Source organism: Camelus ferus, chromosome 1, assembly GCF_009834535.1.
Source record: "Camelus ferus isolate YT-003-E chromosome 1, BCGSAC_Cfer_1.0, whole genome shotgun sequence".
NCBI classification, from domain to species: Eukaryota; Metazoa; Chordata; class Mammalia; order Artiodactyla; family Camelidae; genus Camelus; species Camelus ferus.
Genome location: NC_045696.1, coordinates 37,892,404 through 37,905,173, shown reverse-complemented (window position 1 = coordinate 37,905,173; position 12,770 = coordinate 37,892,404).

The following is a 12,770-nucleotide window of genomic DNA, read 5'->3' as shown; positions in this document are numbered from 1 at the left end:
TCATTTAAATTTCTTCCAATATGTTTATCAAGATCACATATTAGTTGATCAATGGATTTTTTTAACATCTTTTTAATCAAGGTATAATTTACCAATTGTAAAATTTTACTGGTTTTAGTGTACAATTCTGTGAATTTTGAAAAAAAATACTGTCTTATAACTACCACTGCAAGATGTAGAACAGCTCCATCGTCCCCTGCATAATTTCCCTGTGAGCTTTTGCAGCTAAAATGTTCTCCCAGTCACAGCCTCCAAGAAGCACTGATCTATTTTCTTTATGTAAAGTTTTGCCTTTTCTTAATGTCATATAAATGGGTTTTACCATATACAGATATTTTAGTTTGACTTCTATTATTTAGCATAATATATTTGAGATTAAATTATGTTGCATATATTAATAGTTTGTTGTTATTATTACTGAGTAACTCATATATGGATATACCTTAATGGTTTATTCATTAACCAGTTGAAGGGTATTTGGGGTGTTTTTGGTTTTTGGAAATTATCACTAAATTTGCTATAAACATTTTCAGACAGGGTTTTTAGTGTGATCATAAAGTTTCATTTCACTTAGTTAATATTTAGCACAGGAATTGTTGGGTCTTATTTTATGTGGGTGTTTAACTTTATACTTAACATTCATATATTTTTCCAAAGTTGCTGTATCAATTTGCAGTCCCACTTGCAATATATAAGAGCTTCAGGTACTCTGCATCTTGTCAGAATTTTGCAAAATTGTTGAAAATCAGTTGACCATATACATGAATTTATTTCTGGACTCTTTATTCCATTGTATTGACTATGTGTCTATCCTTTGGCCAATACAAACTCTGTCTTGTCTACAAAAGCTTTAGGTTGCAAAATCAAATCCTATAGTTTAAGCCCTAAAAGTTTGTTTTTTTAAAAATATACTTTGGATATTCTAGTTACTTTTGAAGGGATTATTGATTTCTATTAAAAAAAACAACAACATGGATTTTCAATGGGACTGTAGTAGTTCAGATTGCTGATACCGACACCATCACACTATGGAGACTTCCAATTCATGAGCATAGTGCACATCTCTGTTTATTTAGGTCTCCTTTGATTTCTTTCACCACTGTTTTATAATTTTCAGCATACAGATCTTTGCACTGTATCTTGATAGACTTACAACTAAGTATTTCATGGTACTTGTGTTACAGGAAATGGTACAATAAAATCTTTAATTTTCAATTAGTTATTTTTCATACTTGAAATATAATCAACTTTAACATATTGCATCATTGCTGTGACATTATTAAACTTATTCATTATTCAAATAACTTTTTTGGTAGATTTTGTGGCATAGTCTACATAGACAAACAAGTTATCTGTAAATTGGGGATTTTGTTTGTTTTCTTTCCAGTATGTATATTTTGTATTTATGTATCTTGCTTGATTGCACTACCTACCTAGTACCTCCGGTATGATATTAAATAGAGGTATTTACTTAGTGGTGAGAGTAGTCATTCTCACTTTGTTTCAAGCTTTAGGTAAAACTGATTAGACTTTTATTGTTAATTATAATATTAGTTGTATTTTTTGTGTGTATATTATTGTTTTTGATGCTGTTTAGGGGGTTGAAGATATTCTCTCCTATTCCTAGGTTGTCTAGATTTTTTATCGTGGGTAAATGTCAAGTTTTGTTAGGGAACTTTGCTGCATCTTTTGGAATGTGGGTGTTCATCTTTTGTCTGTTAATATGGTGAGTTTCATTGATATTCAAATATTGAATCAACCTTACATTCCTGAGATAAACCAAAAATTGGTTATGATGTATTGTATTGTATTTTACATATTGCTGGATTTCTGTTCTATATATTGCTGTTTTTATTGAAGACTTTTGTGTGTTCATGAGGGATATCAGTCTATAATTTTTTCCTCACTTTTTTTTTACTAAGGTAATGATAGTCTTCTGAAATAATTCAGAAGTATTCCCTCCTCTTTCATTTTTCTGGAAGAGTTATATACAATTGGTCACTTTTCTCCTTTCAGTGTTTGGTAGAACTCATCAGGAAGTCTATCAGAGCCTAGGATTTTCTTAGATTGAACATTTTTAAGCTACAGATTCAATATCATTATTAGATATAGACCTATTCAGATTATTGCTTCTCCTTGGATGATGATGACTAGTTTGAATTTTTCAAGGAATTATATAATCCCATCTAAATCTTCAAACTTATGGTCAAAAATGTGTTGTGCAGATGGTCCTTGACTTGCAGTGTTTCAACTTATGATTTTTCTACTTAAAAATGGTGATATCCATTCAGTAGAAACCATACTTGGAATTTTGAATTTTGATCTTTCCCCAGGCTAGAGATACACAGTATAATACTCATGATACTGAGGGAGCTGCAATTCCCAGTTAGCCACAGGACCACAAGGGAAAACAACCAATATACGGACAATTATTCTGTACCCATACAACTGTCCGGTTTTTACTTTATATGGTATTCAATGAATTACATGAGATATCCAACACTTCATTATAAAACAGGCTTTGTATTAAATGATGTTTGCCCAATTTTAGACTATTTTAAGTGTTCTGAGCAAGTTTGACATATGCTAGGCAAAGCTATGATGTTTGTTAGGTTAAGCTTTTACATGCTTTCTCAATTTAAAATATTTTCAATATGCAGTGACTTTCCTGGGACATAACCCAATTAAGTGGAGGAATATCTGTACTCCCTTATTATTTTTTAATATCAGTAAGGTATGATGTGGTTTCTCCTCCTTTTCTAATGCTTGTAGTTTGTATATGCGTGGGTGTATGTCTGTCTGTCTATTTCTCTTCACCTTAGTGAGAATTTTATCAATACTAGGGGTATTTTCAAAGAACTGCTTTTTGGTTTCATTGATTATTTCTTTACATTTTTAGTTTTTGATTTGTTTTCAGTTTTATTAATAGACTGTTCTTTAATAAATCTTTCTTTCAGCTTGTTTGAGTTTAATTTACTTTTATTTTCTTGTAGGTTTTTTGTATATATTTTTATTTAAGTATAGTCAGTTTACAGTGTGTCAATTTCCAGTGTACTGCATAATGTTTGAGTCACACATGAACATACATATCTCATAGATTCTTAAGTGAGGCTTAGATCATTGATACGGACTCTCTCTTCGAAGGAAGAATTTAGTGCTATCATTTAACTGCACACTGTGAATTTTTAATATATTATACTGTTAATTTTTATTTGATTCAAATATAATATTCCTTTTTTCTCTTTGACCAATGAGTTACTTAGAAGCTTATATTGTTTAATTTACACATGCATGAGACTTTTAAATTATTTTAATTTAAATGTCTAGTTTTAATTATTAATGTCTAGTTTAAGAACGTTAAGGTCAGTGATTTAATGAAATTAATATCTATCCTTCTTGAGTTCATCAGCCCTTTCCTATGAGTTAATGACAGACTTCCTACTCACCTAGAAATATCACCTCTAAATTTAGACTCTGCATTACACAAGTAGACAGGGCTAATGATTGCAGAGGACTCATGCAGTACACCCCATCTTCTTTTCAACGTATACCAGTAGTCTTTCCTCAACCTTCTTCTAAGAATCCTTAAGTGACCCACAACCCAGATCTGGTCTTTTGGAAGAAACGTCAGAGATTGAAAGTGTTTGTATACCAAGGAAAAGGACCCTATCAGGCAGTGATAGCAATAGGATAGTGATGAAACCTAAGGAAATTTGTTCTTGAATTCACCTTTCACTTAAAGTATATAACACTCAAAGTACTAGAAAATTTTCCGTATTTTTGGAACCCAAGCTGAGGGTCCCCCTTCAAAACTTTTTGATAAAAGTAAGTGCACATTATCTGATTTGAAAAACTTTAATGAGTCATTTGTTATTCGTATTTTCATTTCTTGACATAAACACTAATATTTTGAAATATCCTGTTTGTGAGTCATTATAGAATTAATTGTCAGTGACAAATTCTGCTTTTTTCATATTATGGAAAAAGACTATTGTGAAAGAGGAAAGAAGATAAGAGAATAAGCATAAACATAGATGTTTAAAAAATTGGGAATTTAGGAACTATTACATTTGAAAGCTGTGTACCTGGAATTGAATCCTTTAAAATTATGCAAGACACAATTTCTTTAGAAATCTTTCCATATCTCTAGAGATAAAACAACCCATTTTTGAAGAGTCATAAGTTAATTAAGGCAAAGGTTGAGCAGAACACCTGGCATATCATCCATATTCCATAAATATTTACTGTTTTTATTATTAATGAGATGAAACCAATGGTGAGTTAGAATATGGAGGCTGGAGAGGGAGGAAAGAGTGAAATAAATATGCAGCATACTGATAATATGGATTGATTCAATTACAACGTTTAACACAACTGGAGAGATAATTGCTGAATTACTGTTATCATTTTTTTGTATCATTCTTAAGTATCTAGAATAGGATAGATTTACCTATTATACTTGATGTTACCAGAAGGTATCAAAGCCAAAGATATTCAGTGTTGGTCACTGAAGTAATGTTTATATTCTCTGAGTAACAGGTATATACAAAAATAATGTTTCTTTACGAAAATCAAGGATCCTGAATTATATTCTTATTTTACTAAATGACTTCCATTTATTTATAAATATAGGATACATGAGTACCTTCAAAGGACTACAATATTTATAGTTATTCTCTATTCATCCACGTGTTCAAGAAATTCTGGGGGGTATTGCAAAGATGTTGGAGTAGAAGGACTCATAGCTCATCCTCTCCCACAAAGACACCAAAAATTACACCTACAGACTGAACAATTCACACAAAATACCTACTGAACTTTGAAAGAATATCTCTTACCTCAGAAATTCAGGAAGGTTCCTCACAAAAACAGGTAGGAGAAAAAAAAAGAAAAAAAGAAAAAGGAAATCAATGTGGGACCTGTCTCATGATGAGAGAGTGGCAAAGGAGGAAAAGTGCCCCCACTCTGGGTTGCCCCCTCTCCATCAGGGAGGTCAGCAGGGACAGAAAGGGAGCTTCCAAGCCTCAGAGGAGATAGAAGCAACTGCTTGGCAGGCGGAACTGAGAGAAGCCAGCACAGAGGGTCCTTGTAATCTCTAGGACCAAGACGTGAGCCAGCGGAGGCAAGCCAGAACCTCCATAAAAAGCACTATTGCTGTTGCACATGGTGGGGAAGGGAGAATGGCAGCCAGGCCATAGCCACCTTATCAGCTATCCCAGAGGGCATTTTTCACTGAACTAGAACAAATAATCCTAAAATTTATATGGACTCACAAAAGACCCAGAATTGCCAAAACAATACTGATGAAAAAGAACCCTTCCAGACTTCATACAATACTTCAGAGGTACAGCAATCAAAACAGTGTTGTTCTGGCACAAAAGCAGACATATGGATCAATGGAACAGCATAGAGAGCCCAGAAATAAACTCACAGACTTAGAATCAATGAATCTTTGACAAAGGAGGGAAGAGTATACAATGGAGAAAAGACAGTCTCTTCAGTAAGTGGTGTTGGGAAAACTGGACAGCTGCATATAAATTAATGAAGTTAGAATACTCCCTCACACCATACACAAAAATAAACTCAAAATGGCTTAAAGAGTTAAATATAAGGCAAGATATTATAAACCTCTTAGAGGAATCCATAGGCAAACTATTTTCTGGCATAAATCTTAGCAATGTTCTCCTAGGGCGGTCTACCCAGGCAATAGAAATCAAAGCAAAAATAAACAAGTGGGACCTAATTAAACTTATAAGGTTTTGCACAGCAAAGGATACCATAAGCAAAACAAAAAGACAACCTATGGAATGGGAGAAAATATTTGCAAATGATGTGACTGACAAGGGCTTAATTTTCAGAATATATAAACATCTCATACAACTTAATTACAAAAAAACAACCAACCAAATCCAAAAATGGTCAAAAGGCCTAAACAAGCAGTTCTCCAATGAAGACATACAAATGGCCAATAGGCACTTGAAAAAATGCACAGTATAACTAATTATCAGAGAAATGCAAATCAAAACTACAGTAGTATCATCTCACACCAGCCTGGTCATCATTAAAAACTCCACAAATGATAAATGCTGGAGAGGGTGTGGAGAAATGGGAACCCTCCTACACTGTTGGTGGAAATGTAATTTGGCGCAGCCATTATGGAAACAGTAGAGAGATTCCTCAAAAACTAAAATGATAGAGCTCTCTCACTCCTGGGCATATATGTAGAGGGAACTGTAATTCAAAAATATACATGCACCCCAATGATCATATCAGCACTATATACAGTAGCCAAGACATGTAAACAACCTAAATGTCCATTGACATACACTGGATAAAGTAGTTGTGGTATATTCATGCAATGAAATACTTCTTAGCCATAAAAAAGAAGAAAATAATGGTATTTGCAGCAACATGGATGAACCTGGAGATCATCATTCTAAATGAAGTAAGCCAGAAAGATTAAGAAAAATAATACATGATTTTACTCATATGTGGAATCTAAAAAAGAAAAAAAAAAAAAAAGACACTAATGAACTTGTCTCCAAAACAGAAATAGACTCACAGATATAGTAAACAAATTTATGGTTACCAGGGGGAAAAGGGGATGGGTGTTTGAGATTTGCAAATATTAACTTCTATATATAAAACAGATAAGCAACAAGTTTCTTCTGTAGCATAGGGAACTATATTCAATATCTTATACTAAGCTAACATGAAAATGAATATGAAAATCAATATATGTATGTATAGATATTACTGAAACATGATGCTTTATACCAGAAATTGACACCTTGTAAACAGACTATACATCAATAAAAATTTTTAGAAGTAAATTATATAACTGCATCCCTGCAAAAGTAACTATAACTAATGTAAAATTTACCCTTGAAGAAGATGATGTTGTGAACAACTATGAATGTTTTCCACTTTTATATGACTTTTATAATTGGTTTAATTTTGAGGAAGTCTACATTTGAGTATGTTCATGAATAAGTTAACTGCACCATGTGCATTCAAATTAAATAATACTACATAACTGATAGAATTGTGAAGTGCTATCTATCTAAATGTTCATATAAGTCTTTCGAAGACAGTGATTTTAATATGAATATAATACACTCATGATCCAGTTCACTTGTTTAATGAGATAATTTCTGGAATACATGATTAGGGATGCATCACTGGCATTTAAAAGGCTGCTTCTCTTTCCCAAACACTTAATTATAATGACCTAGTAGCCTTCTCATAAATACCTTAATAACCTCAGCTGTATGATGTCCTAAATTATCAATTACTTGCATGTCCTCCTTCTCATATATAATCTAAGTTTATGACAACCTACTTTATCTAGTCACCCGGGTTACACTCTTCTTTGAACAACTACCCTCCTTCCCTATTGCCACATACATAGGTAATAAGGCATTAATTTTTATTAATTTTTGCCACATGGGGTTTTTCAAATGCATTTATTATTATTAATTGACCTATCTTTCTATTATATCTGTCACCATCTTAATTAACATGTTGAAATAAATATGTTTGTTCTGTGCTCCCCTTGCACCAGAATTTATTATTCAGCAAAACTAACAAGCATGAGTACCTTATTGTGACTTGAGTTGTGTGATAAGAAGAGAATGGACAATCCCACTCTTGGTGTAACTAGCCTTGTGGGCATTTCTGCTCTGCACAGTTTTGAAATGTGTTGTGATGGCATAACAAAGCTCAGAAAAGGTAAGGGTTCAGTGCTGGAGAAAGAAACGATTTCTTGATATTAAGGGCAGGAAGTGATTTAATAAAAGATGAGGTGTTTACAAAATGGTTGGCAGTTTTGTAAGTCACTCAATAGGAAGGGCAAAGTGGAGAGTGAATATACATAGACGGTGTCCCATTTTGTATGGTCATAGCTATGTCCACTTATCATTTTAAATTTCTCACCCTTTGCATATAGTGGCCCCCAAATTCAGCCAGTTATAAAAAGTTATATTCTGAGGTGAATTTGTATTGTGTCGAGTTAGACTTCCTATTAACGTATATCTATAGATCACTTCTTTCATTTTTTTAGGAGAAACATACTATATATGTAAAGAAAATACCCAACTCATTGAAGAATTTTATTTTAGTACTTTGGGACAATTTTTAAGATGTAAATAGGAAAACTATCAAACCTAAAAAGTGTGCAAACCTCATAAAACAGTATGAGAACCAAAATTTGCCTTTATATAACTTCATAATTTTTTCTGTTCTTTGTTTTTATTTTCTGAAAGAAGAAATAGAACTATTGTGATTACCAATGACTCTCAAAAGCATTAATGTTTATAACAGTGTACTTTTCAGATTAATAGACTTCACTGTCTAATTAATGGTTATTAATAAGAATAAATACATTATGCGTGCATACTTTAATTATGAATGTGGAATATTTAGATTTGACACCTTAAATGTTACCATAATTTGCATATGTTTCTACTTTAAGACAGGGATTGACAAACTAGAGCCCACAGGCAAAATCCAGTTCACCTCCTCTTTTGTAAATAAAGTTTTATTGGAACATAGCTGTCCTGCTTTCAGGATAAAATGGCAAAGTTTAGTAGGTAGAACAGAAACCTCTGACCCACAAAGACTAAAAGTATTTCCTAGTTGGTCTTTGTAGAAAAAGAAAAATATACTGACCCTTGTTTTAAAATCTTTCTTAGGGATCTAAGTCAAAAAAATACCTGGGTGATTCCTTAAGGAAATAGAGAGTTTGTTAGTTCTTCATTTGCAATATTGAATAGTTATAAAAGAAGCTCTTTTTTATGGTAACTTCTTAAAAGTCACTTTCAAATAATATTTTCAGAGAAAACAGAAACATTTAACACAAATTCAGTTTGATTTGTTTTAGAAGAATTTAAGTGTAGTTCAACATTTTCCTTGAAGGTACTCAAGTGATCTCAAAAAAAAAAAAAAAATACAATAAATCTTACACGTCATCACCTAATAATTTATTGAGCAAATCAATTCCTACCGAATGCAAGACATATAAACATGTGCACATGTGCTCATAAGCCCACACATGTGCATGCACACTTGTACACACACACACACACACACACACACACACACATACTCAAGCACAGTTTTTTACTATGGTGAATCTTAAGCAAGTGAACCCTGCATTATTGCCTTTTATTCTGTTATTCATGACATACCACAAAAGCACAGCATCCCAAAAGAAATGAGAAAACTAAATCAAACTTGATACAAAACCAATGATCTCATCCATGGAGCACTTAATTTTCAAGACAGAAAAGAAATGTTTATAGTTTCTTCTTGCGAATCAGAGACCACTCCCCCACATGAATTCAACTTCAGTCTTTCAAGTTTAGTGTACATGTGGATATCTAAAATGCTTTGAGTTTAAGTGGTTTTGAGTTCTGTAATGCAAAATTTGAGCGTTGTTCTCAGAGGAAACACTTCCTGGCAGAGCATCAGGGAAAGAATTTGTGATTGTAGCAGGGAGATCAGAAATTCTCATTGCATTAGGTTTTCATCATTCTATGGGAAGGGCTGTTGTCATTGCTGTGTCAAAAAGAGGGACAGATCTGTACCCACAGCTTTAGTGAAAACCTAAGATCGACTGAGGCTGTATACTTTTAACATAGTAATATGTACTTTTCTTAGGCATCGGCTAAAATAGTAATATTGAAACCAATCTTTTTACTCATTTTGTATTCTATCATAGTTAAAATACATAGTACTTTTATTCATTATCACTCAAGTAAACATTGACTACTTTCAGTTTTATTGCAGAAGTTGGTAAATATAAATAGGACACCAAGCCATTTTCCCTATCTTCAGAAAAAAGTGTGTGTTCACTACTGGTTTTTTAAACAGTAAAATACTGTCAGTTGATCAGTTACCAAATAGGACAACATAGATCATGCCATGATGTTCTGTGCTTGATTTCCTGTCTTAGTAATCTGAGAGAGTCTAAATTGAAAGCACATATTCCAAATGTTTTTACAATGGATGAGAATATGTATGTAAACAAGTATGGTTTCCTTATCATATAGTTTTAATAAGCAATAATCTTATCCATGTTATGTAGAGAAATACTTTTGGTGACTTAGAATACTACTGTTGTTAAAGAGATATATTTAGCATCTCTAGCATGCAGAAAGTTCTCTTCATATTCTTTCTATTTTACTAGTTTTATAGTTTCCAAGTTTATAGAAGAAATATCCCCAAGGCAAAGAAATCACTTTTATGAATATATTATGCTTATTAAACTTAAAGTATCTAATAGAGCACATCAGATATATTTGTGTATATGTGAGACTGGGACATTGTGCTGTACACCAGAAAGTGACACATTGTAATGGTACTTCAATTAAAAACAAAGAGCACACAAATATACTATGAACATTTTAATAACAATATTGAGAAATAGTCTTTAAAAATGTCACAGACTTGAGGAGTGTCTAAGCAGAGAAAGATAGGAAAAGGGTGTTGTTATCTGTTTGCACCAGGCTTCTGGAACCCTTCAGAAGAGTGAGGCTTGAGCCATTGTTTTGAGGAGGAATGGCTGAGGTCCAGCGTCTAATAAATCAAGGGCTTACGTTGTTTTGGTTCTCTGGCTATGATCCAGCTGAAGTAATTATCCCTTCCCACCCTCTTCCCCTCAGTAACCATAAGTTTGTTTTCTACATCTGTGAGTCTGTTTCTGTTTTATAATAAGTTCTGGCTTACTTCACTTCAAATGACATTTTTTAAAGTATGACTCTACAATTTAAGGAAAGTGACTTTGTTCATTCAAGATGTCTTTTGGGGGTTTTACATTAATAGTTTGGTACATTACATTATTTGATTTTTGCATTCTTTGTATAAACTTTATTTGGTCACAGTATATTTTCTGTATGTATAAAGTTGCAACCAATTTGCTAATATTAAAAGTATATATATATTGTTGTGGGCTCATGATAAGATTAGCTCATTTAGAAACTTAACCTCAGGGAATATGCTGGCAGGGACCCACCAGAGTGATCTTCCTCAAGATTTTTTTTTAATATATTTTCCTTATGTTGGAAAAGCTGACTTCTCTTCCAAGACTCAGATCTTGATAAATACCTCTTCTATTTTTGTGTAAATTGTCTCTCCAAATCCAATCCTCTTTATCTAATCTATCCACACACATCTCTACTCTTCCTTTCTGGCTTCCCCAGTCCTAGTCCTAAAACAGTAATTTCCCTAGGTGAAAGTAGTCTTAAGTCTTGGTACCAGAAACACATTCAAACTAAGGAACAATCTATGAACTAATGTACATGAAAAACTCAGCTTTGAAAATCTATTGCCTCGTAATGTTTCTAAAATGTGTTTAGAGACCTAATTTATTTCTTCTCTGTATTGAAGACCATTATTTGAGCAGAGGGTTGAGGAAGGGCACAAAGGACAGCAGGGAAAAGTTAAAAATTGTTATTTATCATGAGGGTAAGCCTTGGTAAAAGTAATCAGTACTTAATCAAAATTATTCTGAAACTTCACATTAAATTTGGATAATCTGTCAATAAAAGTTTTCAGTACTATTGTTGGTGTCTTATTCTCACCCCTACCCCCTTTCAGATAAGTTTAATGGAAAGCTAGAACTGGCTGCATTGAGGATTGATAAGCAGTTCATAATAGGAAATGATACAGAAAGTTAATGAAAATGTTGATAATGCTTATACTATAGATCCCTTCTAAAAGTAGCAAACATACTTATTTCATATCTAACTTTGCAGAAACCTCTGTCTACATTGGGACTGTCATCTCATCATTTATTTTTTATTTTAAAACAAATTGAGAATAACCTCTATTATATGCATTGATGTTAAGGTTTATAACAGGAAGTACTATATATGGCTATTAGGTGATGAATAATTGAAAAAGGAAAATGAGTTTGTTACTGCTCACTTGTGAAAATCTGTGTAGAAAGCTTAATTCATCACCTTTAACCCCAAGTTATATTTGTTATTTGCAATATCTATTTTGTAAGGATTCACAGGTTCTTGGAATCTTTAAGCACATCTTTCAGAGGAGGGGCATTATACAACCTACTAAAAAGAGCCACTCCTTACCTAGAGGATAAAGACTAATCTCTTTGTCACATTGCAGTAGGATTATATCTTGTTTCTTTGTGTGGGGTTCTACTTCCCTTTCTTTTCTCTCTCACTTTCATCCAGAGAAATATTTTCTTGAAAGAAAGAAAATACGAACTCCTAGAGCCTATCAAACTGAGTGCGAGAATAGTAAATTTTCCAGTAAGGTCGTTTCCCCATTTTGGGAGTGGCAATGAGATAGTCCTTGGAAAAGTGGGTAAGAGAAACCAAAGCAGCCCTTAGAAACAATTGGGAGGGGGAGAATAAGGGCAAGGGGATCAGTTTCAGAAGGCTAAGGGCGTCAAATGGAAGGAACTAAGAGGATGACTTATTTCTGAGTTTTGCCTGCACTTTGTTGCACCAACTCATTGTTTTTTAAAAACCAATTTGTTCAGAATCTTGGATAATCATAACTTGTACTGTCGAAACAAGTTTAGGGTTTTTGATTAACTTGTGTATATATGAGTGCATGATACAAATTGAAAATCGTGACAATATAAGATGTTACTATTTGAGTAGCACCGTAAGTATATATTGAGTCATAAAATTTTAGAAGAAATAAGGCCTCGGGAGATATCTTACATCATTTCAAACAGGGTAAGCTTTATTTCATTTGCATAAATATTATCATAACTATGTTTAAATATATTCCTTTAT